Genomic DNA, 20,385 nt, shown 5'->3' on the forward strand with positions numbered 1-20,385 from the left:
CAGTTGTAGATTTCTCCCAACATGGAACAAACTCAAACAGAAGCAAACATGTTACAGGTTCAGAGCAGAACAGCAATTCAGGAACTGTTAAGTGAATCACTTCAATTGCATCAGTCACACAGTTGTTAAGCAAATCAGGTTCCCCCAGGGATTCTCCTAAATACATGCCGGTTGTCTAAATTTTGATTGTGTGACCGTGAAGGATTCTGCGATGATCAATAGGATAGGATAGGATATAGGAATTGGAATGGAATGGAATGGAACAGAACGGAACGGAACAGAACAGAACAGAACAGAACAGAACAGAACAGAACAGAACAGAACAGAACAGAACAGAACAGAACAGAAAATGGAATTGAATGGAACAGAATAGAAAATATGGAATGGAATGGAATAGAATATAGGAATTCGGATAGAATAGAATAGAACAGAACAGAACAGAACAGAACAGAACAGAACAGAATAGAATAGAATTTATTGGCCATTGGCCAAGTGCGATTGAACACATAAGGAATTTGTCTTGGTGCAAATGCTCTCAGTGTACATAAAAGAAAAGATTCATTCGTCAAGAGTCAAGAATCATCAAGGACAACACTTAATGATAGTCATAGGGGACAATAAGCAATCAAATCATATAGTCAGTATAAATCGTAAGGATACAAGTGGCAAAGTTACAGTCATACAATCACAAGTAGGAGGGGGATGGGTGATAAGGAGTGAGGAGAAGATTAATAGTGATAGTAGTGCCGACTTTGTAAATAGTTGGACAATGTTGAGGGAATTATTTGTTTAGCAGAGTGATGGCATTTGGGAAAAAACTGTTCTTGTGTCTAGTTGTTCTGGTGTGCAGGGCTCTATAGCGTCCTTTTGAAGGAAGGAGTTGAAACAGTTTATGTCCAGGATGTGAGGGGTCTGTAGATATTTTCACAGCCCTCTTTTTGACTCGTGCAGCATACAGGTCCTCCATGGAAGGCAGGTTGGTAGCCATTGTTTTTTTTCTGCAGTCCTAATTCTCCTCTGAAGTCTGTCTGTCCTGTTGGGTTGCAGAGCCAAACCAGACGGTGATAGAGGTGCAGATGGTAGACTCCGTAATTCCTCTGTAGAACCGGATCAGCAGCTCCTTGGGCAGTTTGAGCATGAGGACTGGTTGCAGGTCCCTTTTTTCAATGCCCTCATAATGTTGAATGGCTGCTGGAGCTCCAGACCACCAACTGAAGACTACCCCACAGTATCCCAAGTTGCATCTATAGACGCGTCTAACTTCAGATTGTCCCTAAATGAACGCTTATAAATCGAGGACTACCTCTCTGTGTTCCGTAAATAATTCCTCATGGATGTCTCTCCTTCCCCCATTTGCATTTCTAAGGTGGGGGGGGAGGAGAATTGTGCCTATTTGGGCTCAACTTCCACCCACCCACCCACCCACGTGGGGAATTTGTCTGGGAGTTGAGGCCGGCTTGACCAGGGAGAGAGCTGGCCTTTTATTCAGATGACCATATATAGGCATTCATAATGAGATCAGTTTATTCACACCCGTCCTCTCTAAACAGAAAACCCAACCAGGTTTCTTTCCACAGAGGAGCTCCCCTGTTTGGGGGAAGACAGAAAGCAGGGCATAGGTTTGTGATAATGGGGGGAGGTCTTTGCAGAGGTTAATGGATGTTACTTTCGGCCCTGGAGCTGGGCTCCAGAAGTTCCCTTAAGGGAGAACAAGCAATCCCTCCCTCTGGCGTGGGGGAGACTCGGCTTGGGAGCCCAGGTGCCTTCGGATGTTGTGCTGGTCTCTAGGAAACCAGAAATATTCCTTTCCCAGCTCTGCAGCCGAGAATCTGGGCTCTTCCTGCTCCAGAGGAACAAGGATCGAGTTTATAGGGATTCAAGAAAGGGTTACAGGCAATCCCTCGACTTTTATGGCCACAATTGTTGCTGCTAAGTGAAACAGCTGCTAAGGGAAGTTGTTCCCCCCACACACACATTTTAACCACTTTTCCTGCCATCGTTTTTTTAAGCGAATCGCTGCAATTGTTAAGTTGGTCGCCCGGTTGTTAAGCGGATCTGGCTTCCCCATTGGCATTCCTTGCCCGAAGGTCACAAAAGAAGATCACGTGAAACACACACACACACACACACCGAGGACCCTGCAATTGTCATCGATACACCCCAGTTGCCGAACGGTCAAATTTTGGCCATGTGACCACGGGGATGACGCAACGGTCATAAGTGTGAAAAATGATCCCCAGCAACTTCTATCGACTTTGAACGGCCATATGTCATGCCCCTGTTGGAATCTGATTCCGAGGGGTAGGTTGAGCAGTGGGAGTGTGGCTCCGGTGGCTGTGGAGGAAACGGGAAAGACACAGTCCGGCTGGGCATTCAGAGGAAGACCCAGGCCCACCCCGTCTTCATCCTAGGGTAAACAAGGAAGAACGGAGAAGGGAGCAACATGGGTTACGGGGGAGAAAAGGGCCCTGATTCCCTTCATTAGCTGCAGCTGGGAAAACAGGATTTAAAAAGGGCGTTTGGAAGCAAAGTGTGCATTATCTTTGTTTGTCAAGTCTTATCTGGGTTCTGGCGTCCTCCCAACTGTGTGTGTTTTGTTGTCTTTTGAAGTCGGCAATTCCTTATCCTGCCCTATCTCGTTAATTGCTGCAGCGTGGTTTGTGTTGGTTTTTATTTATAATTTAGATGTACTTTGGGTTTGGACTGAATTTCTTCCCTTTAAACACTGTTCCTGGGAGAGTTTTTTCTCCAGTCGATGATAACTGGACATTGGGGGGCCAAGTTGGAGGTATTATAGGGACTTTACCTACTTTTGCGACTTTGTTGCTTTTGTGCCACGCCCCTTTGGGTCATCACACCACAACTGTGGGGAAACAGATCATAAAATTGGGCACCGCCCTCTCAAAGGCCACCTTGCTTAGCAATGGTCGAAACTCGAGGACCAGCTGTGCCTGCGTGTCGCATCAGGACGGCCCGGCCAGGTTTTCCTCGGTCCGTCTAAGCTTCCTTCCTTCTGAGCCCGCCTGGATGCCTTGCCTTTCCCACCTGTGCCTCATGGCTTCCTTTCTTCCCCTAATTTGCTGAACCGCCGTGCGGAATTGGTTAAGAGGAACCCTCGGAGTGAATGACCATAAGTCATGTCTGTGAGCAATTGGAAACTGTTGATCTGGTTCTTGTGATGCTGTGGGATTGGAAGGAATCATAGATTCGAGGCCGTTAAGCAGTTGTTCCTAGCGTGGAACCAATCAATCAATCCGAATAAAGCCGGAAGGGACCTTAGAGGCCTCATAGTCCAGCCCCTTGCTCAGGCATTCCAGACATACCTTTTTTTTTTTTGCTTGAAAACCTCCAGTGATGAGAGCACCCACAACTTCTGGTGGCAAGCAGTTCCACTGGTTAATTGTTCTCACTTTCAGGAAGTTTCTCCATAGTTTCAGGTTGCTTCTCTCCTTGGTTAGTTTCCGTTCCATGTTTGTTGTCCTGCCTCCTGGTGCTTTGGAGAATTAAGTTGACCCCGTCTCCTCTTGAAAAAGCACCTTGGGGGACCACCATGGCCTGGATGACTGAGAATCTCCAAAAAACACTTACAAGTAGTTGTAAGTTGAGGGCTGCCTGAATTATTCCAAATTATTTTGGAAAAAACAAGGGTGGGTTTTTGGAAGCCTGGTGACCATTAACACTTCTTCAACAAGCCAGAATTAAGGGTGTCTGTTATCTTAAAGAAAATAAGGACCAGGGGTGACATGACAGCAGCCTTCCAATATTTGAGGGGCTGCCCCAATGAAGAGGGGGTCAAGCTACTCTCCATAGCACCTCAAGGCAGGACAAGAAGCAACTAATCAAGGAGAGAAGCAACTTAGAACTAAGGAGAAAATTTCTGACAGTGAGAACAATTAATCAGAAGAATTCCAGAACTTGTGAGTGCTCCATCACTGCAGATTTTAAAGAGATTGGACAGGCATTTGTCTGAAATGGTATAGGGCCTCCTGCCTGAGCAAGGGGTTGGACTAGAAGACCTCCAAGGTCCCTTCCAACTCTGTTATTCTGCTATCTGCCTTGGCTGAGGCTGCGGGAACCACCAAACCCTGCTGTTTATACACCTTAAGTGGTGTTGCTCCTCTTAATTCTTAAAGAGTTAAATTCCAATTCCGGTTTTTATGAGGCTGTTGGCTGTTCTTTTGATCTCAGCAGTTTTCCCTCTCTTCTCTTTTTTTTAAAGGCTGCAAAGTCGCTAGTGTGAAAGGAGATTAAAAAAAAAGAAGCATAACAATTAAAATGTTAATGCTGTCTGCATTATCCAGCTTTTATTGCTGTTGAGACATTTGTCTTGGGCGGCCTCAGGCCGCTGGCCTCGGTTCTTTAACTTTACCCTGACCCTGGTGGAGGCCCCCCCTCCCGTGCTATTATGGGATATTATGGGGATTTTCTGTGAGTGGGTTAAAAAGAAAATAAGCTTTACATGATGAATGCCTTTTTTAAACACACACACACATACACACACGTTTTCTCACAGTGTGAAAAAACTTACAGAGGGCAAAACTTGCAATAGAATACGTGCAGACGAAAAGGTTAAGCCAGCTTGGAAAATAGGGGGGTTTGGGGGAATCAGTTTTTTTATTCTTTTAACAACAAACATAAACAAACACAAACATAAAACAACAAATAAAACCACCTTTCCACTGTACAGTCTGCCAGTTGGTACATATCATCTGTGCACAATATCAGCAGTCTTTATAATTCATACTATATCAACTATGCCTATTATATTATATTGTTATTAATACCTCATCAGACTTTAATTATAAATTCACATCATTCTTTTCGAGCAAATCTGAACTATTACATGATCTAATCATTCATTTCATTATAATCAGTTATAACTTATCATTACTTTATCTTATCATTACTATTATATTTACATTATATTTTATTTCACTAGGAAAAACAGGTTTTGTAGTACTGTAAGGATCGTTAGCGCAAATAATATTTTCCTCCCCTGCTTATCTCTTCCCTTGCCCCTCCTCATTCATGGGATACCTTGGCTGGCTTCGTACAGTCGAAAAGAGCCAGTACGTTCAAGTGGTGAAGGCACCAGGCTAGAAAGCAGGAGACAGGGAGTCCTAGTCTTGCGTTTGGCACGAAAGCTGGGTGGGTGACTTTGGGTCTAGTCCCATCTTAGGCACGAAAGCTGGGTGGGTGACTTTGGGCCAGTCGCCAGGCGACTGGGAGTTCTAGTCCCATCTTAGGCACGAAAGCCGGGTGGGTGACTTTGGGCCAATCGCCAGGCGACTGGGAGTTCTAGTCCCATCTTAGGCACAAAGCGGGTGGGTGACTTTTCAGTCCCATCTTAGGCACGAAAGCCGGGTGGGTGACTTTGGGCCAATCGCCAGGCGACTGGAAGTTCTAGTCCCATCTTAGGCATGAAAGCCGGGTGGGTGACTTTGGGCCAATCGCCAGGCAACTGGGAGTTCTAGTCCCATCTTAGCATCCCATCAGCAACGAAAGCCGGGTGGGTGACTTTGGGTCTAGTCCCATCTTAGGCACGAAAGCCGGGTGGGTGACTTTGGGCCAGCATGCCAGGCGACTGGGAGTTCTAGTCCCATCTTAGGCACGAAAGCCGGGCGGGTGACTTTGGGTCTAGTCCCATCTTAGGCACGAAAGCCGGGTGGGTGACTTTGGGCCAGTCGCCAGGCGACTGGGAGTTCTAGTCCCATCTTTAGGCACGTAGCAGGGGGGGGGGGTGGGTGACTTTGGGTCTAGTCCCATCTTAGGCACGAAAGCTGGGTGGGTGACTTTGGGCCAGTCGCCAGGCGACTGGGAGTTCTAGTCCCATCTTAGGCACGAAAGCCGGGCGGGTGACTTTGGGCCAGTTGCCAGGAGTTCTAGTCCTGCCTTAGGTGTAAAAGCCAACTTGCCCATTCCCTTTCTCAGCCAACCTACCTCACAGGGTTATTTGGGGGGGAATAGGAGGAGGAAGATGTGTTGATTATGTCCCACAACTTATGTGTAAAACAATCAATGTGGGATATACATACATATAATTTTTTTTAAAAAAAGCTGCACTGGGTTAATCTGCGGTTGTCAGAAACTCATCCAGAGTTCAATGCACGAGGAGCCAGAATCCGGGGGGAGGCACAGCAATTACATTTGTTAATCCAGTTGGGTTTGGTGAAAAACTCACATCTAAAGACTGCAATCCAGAAGCTGGTTTCTTTGATAAGGAAGCAGAGCCAAGATCAATAATTTGTTGTTCAGGTAATTGGTAAATCACACCAAATTCCAAAGAATAGAGGCGGATTGAATTTACGATCATCGGAAGGAAGTGGAAGGTTAGGTGGGGGTGACAACCTCTCAACCTTGGTTTTGCAAAGAGAAAATTTATACCTTGTAAAACACACGTAGGCATTGGCTTATCAAAGGCCTGGATGCCAATTGAGTTCCTCTTTCTTGTTATGGCAACAGGATGACTCTCCTAAACCAAAGAGAGGCCGAATGAATTCCTTATCTTTACCCTTGAGTAAATTAGAAGGGGGGAGAGGGACGACTTCTGGCATCCATTTCAAAGCTTTCTTGAGACCCAGGGAGGTGTCTGTGTAGTAAGGAATGTAGGTCTTGCCCTGGTTGAAGATAACAGCAGGCTGACTTGCTTGAAGGTGAGGTAAGAAGGAAAGTTGCATGGTAAAAGGAACACTTTCCTAGTTGTTATCAAGGACACAATCGTGTAGGTTCCATGCAGTTCAGAAGGTGTGTTGGGTAACTTCTAATACTTCCACATTGGGGCTTTTAATTCTCCATCCTTTCTCGATGCTGATAGCAACTGTTGAGGTTCCTCAAGTGGTCTTCCTTCCAGTTAAGAAAAGAATGGTTGCAGGAATTGGGTATGGGGCTAGTCTAGTGAAAATAAAGACTAGGGGAGACATGATAGCAGTGTTCCTACACTTGAGGGGCTGCCCCAAAGAAGGGAGGAGTCAACCTATTATCCAAAGCAGTGGTCACCAACCAGTGGGACGGGGAACCACTGGTGGTTCGCGAGAAAATTTTAGTGGTCCGCAGAGAAATGTCACCCCCAAAGCAATTAATCCAGGCTGTGTGGGAACACAAGGCTGCGCCGCCCACATGACCTATGGGAACACAAGGCTTGCATTGCTTGCATTGCGAACAACACGGGGTAGTGAGGGAAGGGGGGAATGGGCAGAGGGGGGACTTGCCCCACTCACCCCACGGGCCTGGCCTGGCCACCGGGCTGCTGCTTTCCGCTTCTTTCTTCTGCTTTTGGCTGCATGCAAGGGAAGCAGCCAAAGTCTTTCTGTCTCTCCCCCAAACTCCACCAGAAATGAGTCTTTGGGACCCTGCAAGGCCTCCTGCCCCAAGAGGCTGTGCCGGCAAAGACTCATTTCTGGCGGAGTTTGGGAGAGAGAAAGAAAGACTTCTGCTGCTTCTGCTGCTTTCCTTGCATGACGCCAAAAGTCTCTCTCTTTCCCCCTGAGAACAGAGCTGGGATCCCAAATAAGGAACGATCGATCGGTAGGAAAACAGGAAAAAAGTCTGTTCCTGCAGACTTTTTGGGGGATTTCCCCAGGGTCTCTGGTCCGTAGGATTTAAAATGATGAGTTTGGTGGTCCCTGAGGTTCAAAAGGTTGGCGAGCCCTGCTCCAAAGCACCAGAAGCCAGGACAAGATGGAAACTTATCAAGGAGAGAACCAACTGAGCACTAAGAAGAAATTTCCTAGCAGGGAGAACAATAAACCAGTGAAAAGGCTAGCTACTTGTCTGGAACGGTATAGGACCTCCTCTCTGTGGGTTGGACTAGAAGATCTCCAAAGATCGCTCCAATTCTGTTATTCTGTGCGTGGTGAGACTACTGATAAATTCTTGGAATAAGTTTCTTGGAATACTTAGCATTTCTTAGAAGGACTGCAAGAATACCAGCACGTACCTTAGGTTTCAATGGGATGTTTTTATATATATGGGCAATTTAGGGGAGCAGAACCCTACGTTTCTCTCCTTTTTTCCTTTCCTAAAAGGGGTGTGTGTGTGTGTGTCTCTCTCTCTCTCTTTTTGGTCTGAAGGACCTTCAGGCTCTCCGTATCTCCATTGTTTTGGTAACAGCTGCGCTGTGAGAAATGTGAGAAATTATTTTCGCAGTTGCGTGGCTTATCCCAAAGTAATTAGTGTGATGGGGGTGTGCATGGTTCCTCCTTGGGGTGCCATCCCTGCCTCCACAGCGGGCTGAAGAGGTGTGATTAGCGGGTTCTCGGGTGCGGTAACGAAACCTACCAGGGCCAGAAATAACCACCGCCGCGTTTTCACTTGAATGTCCCAGAAAGAAACTTAGGAGAAGCCGTGTCTCCTTCCGGCTGAGTTTCTTCCGAGGTATTTTGTGACTGTGTAAATACCTTTGGATCCGACACCTAGCTAACCCTTTGGTTGTATCGTACCTAGGTAAGTGTAAGAGGTGTACCTAGGTAATTGTCAGGAGATGAGAGAGAGCAAAGCAATAACCTCTCCTGTATCTCAGGCCGCTGTGAGCTTTGCAGAGATTAAATGGCTGTTTTGTACATTGTGAGCGTGTGATGTACGGAGAAAAGATGTTTTGTGTGTGTGTGTGTGTGTGTTTTCTCAGCTAGAGTCAAAGGAGGGAGGGGGAGGAATAGTTGAAAGGCACAAATTGTGCAAGTAAGCAGAAAAACAGCTCCTTCCCTGTGCAATTTTGCCGAACGGTTCTGCGCAATTATTTCTGCTGTGTTTTACACGAGGAAGAAAATGGGCTGTTCCTGGAAGAACTGGGGGGAGGGAAACCGAGGCACGTAACAGCCCCCCCCCCTCGCGAGTTCACGCTGCGGTTTTCATTCATCGCTTTTGTCAGAGCCAGCTGCTCCATTGGAAAGGCCGCCGGCAGGCCTCGACCTGACGACCGCGCCCGAGCCCCAACATTTCCGTTGCTAAACGAAACATCTGCTCGGTTGAGTTTGGCCACCTTTCCTGCCCACCGTTGTTCAAGCGAATCGCTGCAGCGGTTCAGCCGGTCGTTAAGCGAACCCGGCTTCTTCCCCATCGGCTTTGCTTGTCCGATGGTCGCAGAAGGGGACACACTGCAACCATCGTAAGTACATGCCAGTTGCCCAGCCTCTGAATTTTGATCCCCAGAAAGGGTACAACGGTCGGGTGAGAAAGGGCCTTAAGCTAGGTTTTTTTTTTCAGTGACGTTGTAACTTTGAGCCGTCACTGAACCAAGGGTTGCCCCTGTAAGTAGTGAGATGCGGCTCTTCCAAACACTTCTCTTCCCTCCCTCACTTTTCCCTTCGCCTCTGCCGGCAAAATCATCCTCATAGTCTCCCATCTGCTCTCATCACATGCCCAAAGTCTGCCAGTTTCTGCTTGCTGATCAGGGCCTCAAGGGAGCCATCCCCCTTGATTGGGTTCAGGGTGGCTTCCTCCTCCTCCTCCTCCTCCTCCTCCTCCTCCTCCTCGCAGTCCATGGTATTTTTAGTCTCCAAATCCATAATTAAATTTTAGGCACCATCAAGTCAAGGCTGACCAACCACATATAGATAGACGTTCTCCAAGAAGATCTGTCCAACTTGGTCCTTCATAACTTCTAACAATGCATCACCCATTGCTACTTTGTCCACCTATCTTATTTATGTATTTTATTTATTTATTTGATTTGTCAATCGCTTACAAGATGTAAGAATAAACATGAGTATGAATACAGGAAATAGGTACGGATAAATGGGGACAATAGGACAAGGACGGTAGGCACGATGGTGCGCTTACGCACGCCCCTTACAGACCTCTTAGGAATTGGTATTCTTTCCCTTCCTTTCTTTTCTTTCTTTCCTTCCTTCCTTCCTTCCACTCCCTCTCTTCTTTGCTCTTCTCCCTCCCTCCCTCCCTTCCCAAAAACCCAAGTAGGTCAGATCTGATTTTGCTTGGATGGGAGACCACAAGGAGATGAGTCTGTGTGTGTCTGTCTGTGTGTGTGTATAATTATTGAAACATCTCCTTGTGGTCTCCCATCCAAGCAAAATCAGACTCTCTCTCTCTCTCTCTCTCTCTCTCTCTCTCTCTCTCTCTCTCTCTCTCACACACACACACACACACACACACACACACACACACACACATATATATATATATATATATATATATATATATATATATATATATATAATTTTCTGAGGTTTTCAGGTTTTCATGGTATTTGATGTGTATCTTTGGTTATTCGGGTTTTCTCCCGCGTAAAGTTGGAGCTTTACGCGGGAGAAAACCCGAATAACCAAAGATCCACATGTATATGTATATGTACACACACACACACACACACACACACACACACACTTCACTGTGGATAGCCGAAGTTCATTTAGCTTGGAGCACGGTATCTGGAATCCTTTGTTAGATACTTCAGTGTTAGTTATCCAGAGATTTGGCCTTTTGATGTTTCCCTTGTAGTGTATTCTTATTTATCATACTGTATTTATTTATTTATTTTGGGTTTTTTGTTTTCTTTAATATTGTGAGCCCCTCAAAGTTGGTTTGGAGTCATGATGGCAGGGTACAGAAATAGAATTAAATAAATAAAAAATGATAGTAACTAATCTCCCCTGCATTTTCTCCTCCGGGAAGTGCATTGCTTTTGCAAGTTTGAGTAATTAATTACCTTTGCTCCCTCAAAAACCAGGGAAGAGTTAAAATCCCATTTGCATATTTTAAATGGGCTCCCTCCCCCCCCCCCCACCGCCTGCGCCAAGGAGGAAGAGCAAACCGCATGTCAATTGGTTATGTAAATTTGAGGCAGGCGACATGATTATTCCAACTTCTTCCTTTAATTTGTGAGCCTTTGCAATAAAAGGTGTCTGGAAAATGAATTGCAGCCGTGCTGTTTAAAGCAATCTTGGATAAAAACAAGCGTCCCACTTCTGCCTTTGATGGTGCCAAAGGGAGACGCAGGGTTGCAAACTCCTTATTGCCTTTAAATGGATGCTTAAATTGAATTAAATCAGCTCATCTCGCCCTAGATTGGTTTTGTCGCTTCGTTCAGGTAACAAACGGAGCTTCAGAATTGAAGACACGATTTTCTCCCTTTACTTGGGATGAGATTTAGCCTGGCACGTCTGATAAATAAGTAAAGGCATTCCTCGACTTACAACCACAATCCCGGGCCCAGCCTGGGAAACCAAATAACATCCTACAAGAAGACACTGGCAATCCACGTCTATCATATACGTAGTCCTCGACTTACGACAGCAATGGAGCCCAACATTCCCGTTGCTAGGCGAGACATTGGTTCCGTTAAGTTTTGCCCCATTTTATGGCTTTTCTTGCCACGGTTGTTAAGTTGAATCACTGCCTGTACTTGCTCTGGTCACGTGGTCCCCATTTGAGACCTTCCCAGGGGATATCCAGCAAGCAAAGACAATGATTGAAGCCGGATTCGTTTAATGACGGCTTGATTCATTTGTCGGCTGCAGCCAAAATGGTTGCCAAGTTGGGTGCGTGCCTCACTTAATGACCAAATCCCTTAGGACGTTCCAATCCCAATTGTAGTCCTAAGTGTGAGGATTCCGGCAGTTATTCCAATTAAATCATGAGCCTCGAGCCATACTCCCAAAGCTTCAAAGGATTTATTAGAAGTTAACATGCCGGCATTAGTCTGGGTGTAGCCAGTTCTGAGATATGTAATTCACGGTCACCCTTGATCCTGCTTTTCCCCCCACATCTCTGGGTGTATCATCTAACGAAACACATCCATAGCCAAGAGACATCAATCATGCTCTCCAATTAGATTTTTACATGGCAGAAGCTTCAGTCATCTAATCAGTCTTTGAAGAAAATCTGAATGGAATGTACTTTCGATTCCACACTGCTGCCTGCTCTTCGAAACTCCCCTCCTCTTTCTGTTGACAACTATAAAAACGTGTATACAAAATGTTTTGTGAGTTGACATTCGGCTCCCCTCACTTCTTCAAGGTGACCTGTACAACACACACACACAAAAAACAAATTGATTGCAGATATGGAAGCTTATGCTCACAAACACCCTCCAGTCTTGGTTGGATTTTCTGCATGGAACCGTGCTACAAGGCGATCAGGCTTGTTATGAGTTGACACTAAGTCAAGGACAGCTCGTAGACCCTTGGCTACCAAAACAGCCAAGTGAAATCAGGAAGGTGTCGTTACATAGAATCCTAGAGTTTGGAGGGCTCTTGGAGGTGGTCTAGTCTATCCCCAATGCTGGGAGTTGAAGCCCACCGGTCATAAAGACTCAGCGGAGAAGCCCTGCTCCTAGGAAATCACAGGATTATGTCCCACGAAATTTCCAGGAGGCACCTTGGACTCCGAGGAGATCCTCCATCCCAAAGTTTTCTTCCTTGCCTGCGCGTCTAATTGACTAAGTCCATGGTTGTTACTGGAACTTAAAAATTTAGATTTATTCTTGTGTTGCAGCAGTGAAGCTCCCGTTGATTAATGATGCGATTCTGCCTTCTTTTTTCTTCTTCTTCTTTTCCTTCCCCGTTTCACTTCTCTCCTCTCCTGCGCTATTATTTAAGACTTGTTAGATGTGCAACTCCCCTCCCTTCCAAAACCTACCAGGGTTCGAGATAATAATTCAAGAACAATTGTTGATTGCGCACCACATCATGAATTCTAAGCAAGTGGATTAGCAAGATTAGGCCCTGCGCAGAAATTCCACTAGATCGGGGGGGGGGGGGGGTGTCTCCAAAACTTATTTTCCAAAGCACATAAAGTTAGGACAAACAGGTGGAAACTTAACCAAGGAGAGAAGCAATCTGGAATTAAGGAGAAGCTTCGTCACAGAACAATTAACCAGTTGTGGCTGCTCCATCGTTGGAGGTTTTCAAGAAAATGACTGGATAGCCATTTAGTATCGGGCCTCCTGCTTCATCGGGGGGGTTGGACTAGAAGACCTCCCAGGTCCCTTCCAGCTCTATACTGATTGATTGATTGATCAATCAATCTTGGGGAACTTTAAAACTGGTGGACTTCCAGAATTCTTCAGCCCCCCATGCTGGTGAGGAATCCTGGGAGTTGAAGTCCCCACGTCTTAAAAGTTGCCAAGTTCGGGGACCCCCTACGTGAGACAATGATCTCCGAGCTCGGCCCCGATTCTGCCGTTCTACCAAAACGCCCACCCGACCCAAGACACCCGCCGTCAATTCTGCTTGTTTCTCGGAAGGCTTGAGTGCTGGCACAACTGCCTTCCTTGCCGACTGTCCTCGGGGTGTGCAAGGAGCTGAGAAAGGTGGTCCAGAAGGTCATGAGAAAGGGGTGTGGGGGATATTGGTTATTTCTCCAGATTTTGTCTGGGCTTCTCCGTAGAGGAGAAGGAAGAAGTGGACACCCACTGGGGCAGAATGAAATGTCTCTCAGCCCTCGTGGGCGCGGAGCTGACGGGCTTAAGGATTCCGACACTGTAAGGCTGACCATTACAGTGTCATTTTAAACCTCGCTGCGGAAGGAAACCTGTGCAAATGGCCACGTGCCTTGCCTTTAATTTAGCACGTTTGAATGCAGTTCTGGGTTGGGGGCATTTTTCTGGCATCTCCACCTTCGGGAGTGTGCGCCCCCTCCCCCCAGTCCTTCCATTAAAAAAACAACAACAGCTCTTTCCGTTTTCCTAAAAGTTCTGCTGTTCTTGCAGTGAATCATTGCTAAAACAAACTCTTCGGAATAGTGTTCCTTGCATTGTTTTATGATTAACTAATCTGAAAATAGCCCATGACTAAGCAACATTGCTTCTGTCTTCCAGCTGCCTGGTCTTGTAATCATTTCTTAATTTCCGGGTGGGGGAGTTAGGAGGAAGGGGCCAGGATGTTAAATGGCCGCGCAAGGATGGCTGTGGGAAAGGAGAGGCATCTCCGCATTGTTCTTCACCTTACGACGTGCGTGGCCGTCTCTTACTTGGCACGAAGCCCTTGTGGCAAAGTGGGCCCTGAGAGGGAATGAAATCAGCTGCCAAGATAGTCAGCCTTGGAAAATTTGCTGGCTTTAAAGCTTTTAGGAAAGGAGCAGGTTGGAAAGAGAGTGGGGCCAATTTGTGCATTTCTTTCTTTCTTTCTTTCTTTCTTTCTTTCTTTCTTTCTTTCTTTCTTTCTTTCTTTCTTTCCTTCCTTCCTTCCTTCCTTCCTTCCTTCCTTCCTTCCTTCCTTCCTTCCTTCCTTCCTTTCCTTCCTTTCCTTCCTTCCTTCCTTCCTTCCTTCCTTCCTTTCTTCCTTCCTTCCTTTCCTTTCCTTCCTTCCTTCCTTCCTTCCTTCCTTCCTTCCTTCCTTTCCTTCCTTCCTTCCTTCCTTCCTTCCTTCCTTCCTTTCCTTCCTTCCTTCCTTCCTTTCCTTCCTTCCTTCCTTTCCTTCCTTCCTTCCTTCCTTCCTTCCTTCCTTCCTTTCCTTCCTTCCTTCCTTTCCTTCCTTCCTTCCTTCCTTTCCTTCCTTCCTTCCTTCCTTCCTTCCTTCCTTCCTTCCTTCCTTCCTTCCTTCCTTCCTTCCTTCCTTCCTTCCTTCCTTCTTCCTTCCTTCCTTCCTTCCTTCCTTCCTTCCTTCCATCCATCCATCCATCCATCCATCCATCTTCTTTCTTGTCTCTTCTTTTTCCTCCTTGCCTCAGAAAGAGGGATTGAAGAATTATCTTTTCTTTATTTCATTTTCCCTCTACCTCACCTGAAAAAGAACCTACCTACTTTACTTACTTACTTAACTTTACTTAACTTTATTACTTTATTCTAATTGCACCTTGTACAACAAAATCAAACACCATCTTCAGTGCACATCATGACCATGACCATGAAAATAAACACACACATCCTTCACCCTTCATACATTGAACCGGAAACCCCCGACACCACACCCACACTGCACTATACAGCAGAATTCAAAAGAGCTTCTGCCCTGGGATAGAAGCTGTTTTTCAGCCTATTTGTCCTTGTTTTTATTATTCTGTAAATAGGACCTTTCCTTCCTTCCTTCCTTCCTTCCTTCCTTCCTTCCTTCCTTCCTTCCTTCCTTCCTTCCTTCCTTCCTTCCTTCCTTCCTTCCTTCCTTCCTTCCTTCCTTCCTTCCCCCAAGGTCACAGATTTGCTTCTAGCCTTCCTAACTCCTTGCCTAAATGCCTACAGGGGATAGAATGCTCCTCACAAACATTATTAAATTGGCTAAAAAGGGTAAATGGAGCAATTTAACAGTTTTTTTTTTTTTTGCCCCTTTACTTTACGATTTATGGCACCCATAAATGTTCTAACTTCTCCTCTGAGTTTGCGAGAAACACTTTATGGCCTCCAGAAATAGACTTTTTAACTGAAACACTCTTTAACAAGCATCTCACCATCGGCTATGTTATATAAGCAGCTGTTGCCACCAAAAATAATATCAGATTTTTTTTAAAGAAAAAAATCAGCATAAAACCATCCTCCTTAAAATGGAGAACCTCTCCTCCTATTGAAGAGCGGAGATTGGGGTTGACCCAGACACAAGGACCTTTGACTTTGACCTTGGTCAAGGCTAAGGACCATCTCCAGATGTTGCAGATGTGGGCAATCTCAGCTCAACCTTACAGCCTTATTGTTAAACTGCATGTGTTTCTCGGGTCATGGAGAAGAGATTTGATCCATTTTTAAAGACTTACTCTCTTATGCCACCTCGGTGCCCAGAGCAGCTGTGGCTTCATAACACTCACCCAAATGTATGTTGCAACTTTACAGGTAGTTCTTGACTTACGACAGTTCATTTAATGACCATTCAAAGTTCCAGCAGCACTGAAAAAAGAGACTTATGACCACTTTCCACACTTACGACTGTTGCATATTCCTTTGGTCACGCGATCAAAATCTAGTTGCTTAGCAACTGACTCATATTTATGATGGTTATTTACGAGTTCGGAGGTAACAAGGAATCATCAAGATTTTACCTTCCCAAAGGCACCTGACCCCAACCTGAAGAGGACATGGACTCATGAAAGTTAACCTTAAGAAATAATTTGGAAGAGCAGATCAACCGTAGCAAGAAGGAACAAAATTGCTGGGAGTTAACAAAGCAAGGATAAGTTACAAGCAAAGGCAAGAATGACAATTCAAAAAGAACAATTTTGGTCACAGGTCACATTATTCCTCTCTCTTTTCAAGGCGGCAACAATCCTGCCAGTGCTTGCAAGAGAAAGCAGATAGTTTGATATCAAGGCAGCCAGTTCATAAAAATCAGAAATCAATTTCAAGTGAAGCACCCAGGGTAAGAAAAAGATCTTCCTGTTGAAAGCCAAAAGGGGAAAACTCTCTTTTTAAAATAATAATAATAATAATAATCAAGCCCTGTTATTTCTCAGGTTTGTTTTTCCAGAAGTAGACAGTCATTGGTGCCCACAGTGAATTAGGCAAAAATGAGAGAGAGAGAGAGAGAGAGAGACAGAGATAAAAGTCAGGATATAAATTAATATTTCATATGTTAAATCCATGAATAAATGAATTCTGCCTTGGCGGTGACTTGTCCGATGCCTCCAAGATGTCTGGAGCCTTGTTAGGCCCTCCCAGCCTAAACTTTAAAAATGGTTCCGTGCTAATTATTTGATCGTCAAAAGCGAGGAGGGAAAAAACAAAAACCCCAGGCCCATTTTAACAGAAGGAAAAGTACCATTTCAAGCAAATCTAAGAGTCTTTGAAGGTTTAAAGTTCCCTAAAACGTATCAGTGCATCTAGGATGATTTACTTCTGCAGAATATAGAATAACAGAGTGGGGACCTTGGAGGTCTTCTATTCCAACCCCCCAGCTTAAGCAGGAAATCCTAGACCACGCCAGACGAATAGTTGTCCAGTCTCTTCTTAAAAGCCTCCAGGGATGGCAAGTTCTGGAGGAAAGCTATTCCCCTGATTTACAGGTTGTCCTAGGCTTAACGGCCGCGATTGAGACCCAAGATTTATGTTGGTAAGTGAGACGCTTGAGTGAGCTTTGCCCCGTTTCACGAGCTTTCTTGCCCTAGTTGTTAAATGAATCACTGCATTCGTTAATCTGACTTCCCCATTGACTTTGCTTCCCAGAAGGTCGCAAAAGGGGACCACGAGACACTGTCATAAACATGGGACAGTTGCCATGTTTTGAATTTTAACCACGTGACCTTGGGGATGCTTGCAGCGGTCGTTAAGTGTGAAAAACGGTCCGAAAGACAGTCACTAAATGCTGTAAGTCGAGGACTTACATTTCTCCACCTCAGCAACTTTGAAGGCAGGTGGACTTCCAACGCCCAGGATTCCCCGGCCAGCGGTGGAGAGTTCTGGGAATTGGAAGTCCTCAAGTTTCTGGGTTGAGAAACACCCACAAGATCCCCTCTTGACTGTTGCAAAAGAGCTTTGGAGAAATCTCACTTTTGTGGTTCAAGTGGTCCTGCCGAGGAGGCCCCGAAGGATTCTTGCAACACAATCTGCATTTCCTTTCCCTCGCTGGCCCAAGGGCATCCAAACGGTGCAAAGCCGAAACCAGTGTGTGTGTGTGTGTGTGTGTGTGTGTGTGTGTGTAGCACTTCCTTTCCTTTGTCCCTGGTGAGCTACATTGGCCCGGCGGGAATTCCTCTCCCTGTTAAGCCACCTGGGCAAAGACATCCATAAGGAGCCTGACTGCCGACTGACTGCAATTTGGCAGATCGAATTCTAACAGGCTCTAGGTTGACTCAGCCTTCCAGCCTTCCAAGGTTGGTAAAATGAGGACCCAAATTGTTGGGGGCAAGAGGCTGACTCTGTAAACCGCTTTGACAGGCCTGGAAAGCGCTGTGAAGTGGTATATAAGTGCTATTGCTATCCTCCTGAAAAGACCTGGCCGGAGCTCAATCTTTTCCTTAGGGATTCCTCAGTCTGTTGCCGTTATTAATGCATCCGCTGCAGGGAAACGGATAAGTTGCACAGCCTCGGGCAAAATGACCTTTTTTATTTTATTTATTTTTTTGCTGTGGTTGCCTGAGCGAATCCAGCTCCCTCCACGGACTACGTCCGTTGCCTGGGAAGGTTGCAAAACACTTCCGGTTGCCTTGCTCCCAAGTTGCGGCCACGGGGACACTACAGCGGTCATGAGTGCGAGGAGCAAATTGTCAGTTATTTTTTTTGCCAGCCATGCCGTAACTTTGAACAGTTACTAAACGAGGAGTTGTAAGTCAAGGAGCGCCAAATAGGATCAGGGCATCATGGGCTCCATGCTGAGCTTTGCTGTTTCCTCTGTTGTCCTTTACCCCCCCGCACCAAATTGGACAAAATATTTTTCCCTATATATTCTTTGTGTGCATCTATAGGTTGTCCCCGACTTGCAGCAATTCAAATTAAGTAAAAATGTGACTTATTTCACACTTAAAACCACGGCGGCACCCGCATGGCCACGTGGATCAAAATTCAGATGCTTTGGACGACTGACTTGTATTTATGACGGTTGCGGTGTCACGTCATCCCCTTTTGCAAAGTCGAAGGGGTCCGACTCTTCATTAGCAGATGTAATAGGCATGTCAGGGACACGGGTTAGAGGCTCCAAACAATTGAGTTCCAGTGTGGGACGTGGGGTCGAATGGAATTGCGTGAGGCATATTATTGTGTCCGAAGACTACTTTCAATTGTCCCCTTGGCAGTTTCTATTTTAACGTTTTGCCATTCGGACTACAGGGAGCGCCAGAGGTATTTATGCAGCTTATCAATGAAGTGTTGCATGAACACTTATACCGCGGAGTATTGGTGTACCTGGACGATATATTAATTTACACAAAAACGATGGAAGAACATGCCACACTAGTTTGAAGCGTCCTAACTAAATTACTCGACGCTAAATTGTATGTAAAACTGTCCAAGTGCAAGTTCCATTGCACATCTTTGGACTATTTGGGATACAGGATATCAAACAAGGGCCTGGAAATGGATCCTAATAAAGGGAAAGCGCTGCAGGGATCTGTTGAACGACTGTGCTCAGAAAAATGGGGGGGAAAATCACCTAACCAATGTCTCAGTCAGCGAGTTTGGGCTCCGTTGCTGTTGTATGTTGAGAGTTAGCTGTAATTTCACGGACCGCGGCTTTTGGGTGGGGTTCGTGCAGGATCCCTGTAACTTCCCAAATTAAGGATGAGATCCCAGCAAGGGAGCTGCTCTCCCTGGAGCAGATGCAGAGGCTTTTGCTGCATAGGTAAGGCAGCCTTGGAAGGAAGGAAGGAAGGAAGGAAGGAAGAATCCTGCAGTTGCAAGGAAAGGGGCATAAATCACAGCGCCCATCTAAGAGATAAAGAACATTTGATTTTAGGCAGAATTAGGAATGCAAGTGGGGCACCTCATATTTCACCTCGGCTTCGACTATTTATGGCACAACATGCAAATCAACCCAGCTATGAATATTAAAGATGAATTGAGTTATGTCGTCTCCTCTGCCTTCCAGCAAACGCGGCGGTGGGCACGGCCTCCTCGGCTGTTTTTGAAAATGCTCGTTTGCGCATTGCAATTTTTATTTATTTATTTATTCCCACCTACCCACCCCAAACACCTCTTGGGTTTTTGAGCGATGTGGGTAACGGGCAGGTGCGTGGCGATTTTTCTCTTTAGCCCCATCCAGGAATCAAAAGGAAATGAAAGTATTTTGCCGGCCTCCATTCTCTGGTCAGCAAAAAAAAAGTCTCGACTTCAGCCTAGCTGGAAGAGAAACTGAAAAAGTTTACGCAGGAACAAAACCCCTGCAAGAATCCCAATATTTTTATTAAGAGCTTGCAAATATGAAACTTAAAGGATTGCAGCCGGTCCTTGATGTACGTTCAATAATTGGGAGCAGAATTTACGTTGTTAAGCAACGGGGTTGTTAAGTAAGATATTACAGTCTCTCTCTCTTTTTTTTGCCATGGTTATTAAGTGAATCACGGTGTTGTTAAGAGAATACACCTTCCTCCATTGACTTTGCATGTTGGAACTGGCTGGGAATTGTGCCAATCCTCGATTTGCATTCGTGCATTTTGAGCGTGTGGCCGTGGGGAAATACTGCAACGGTCGTAAGTGCGAGGACTGGTTATAAATCACTTTTATCGTTGCTCCAAGGCTCCAAATTCCCACGTGGGTGGCAGAGTTTAGAGGCTCGTGGGTCCAAAGATGCTAGTCCGGTGCCCGATTGGGAGGGGGGGGGGAATTTGCAGCAAGCCATGTCGAGAAACGGTTGGAAGCTGTGCCACACGCTTCTTAAAATGTCTTCGTAACGAGATTTCTTTTCTGCCCTAAATGCATTTTATTAGCTTATGTAATCCCTGAGAGATACATCTGCATTAGACAGGCAGGGTAGACTTTTATATAAAGATAATATCGCTAAGTCAATAGCCTGGCTTGTTCCCTTCTATTTGTTCCTTTTGCTGCATGTTTATTTCATCTTCAAGAAGGCCTTCAAA

General features: G+C 45.7%; 1 protein-coding gene across 1 annotated transcript in view; it reads left to right on the forward strand.

Moving 5' to 3' along the window:
* Nucleotides 1-20,385, forward strand: part of NACC2 (NACC family member 2) — a 58,176-nt gene that overhangs the window by 18,716 nt on the left and 19,075 nt on the right. The window lies entirely within an intron of this gene.

This window comes from Notechis scutatus, chromosome 15 (genome assembly GCF_049901735.1).
Source record: "Notechis scutatus isolate UNSWTSFEM ecotype Mainland chromosome 15, rNotScu1.2, whole genome shotgun sequence".
In the NCBI taxonomy this organism is placed as follows: domain Eukaryota; kingdom Metazoa; phylum Chordata; class Lepidosauria; order Squamata; family Elapidae; genus Notechis; species Notechis scutatus.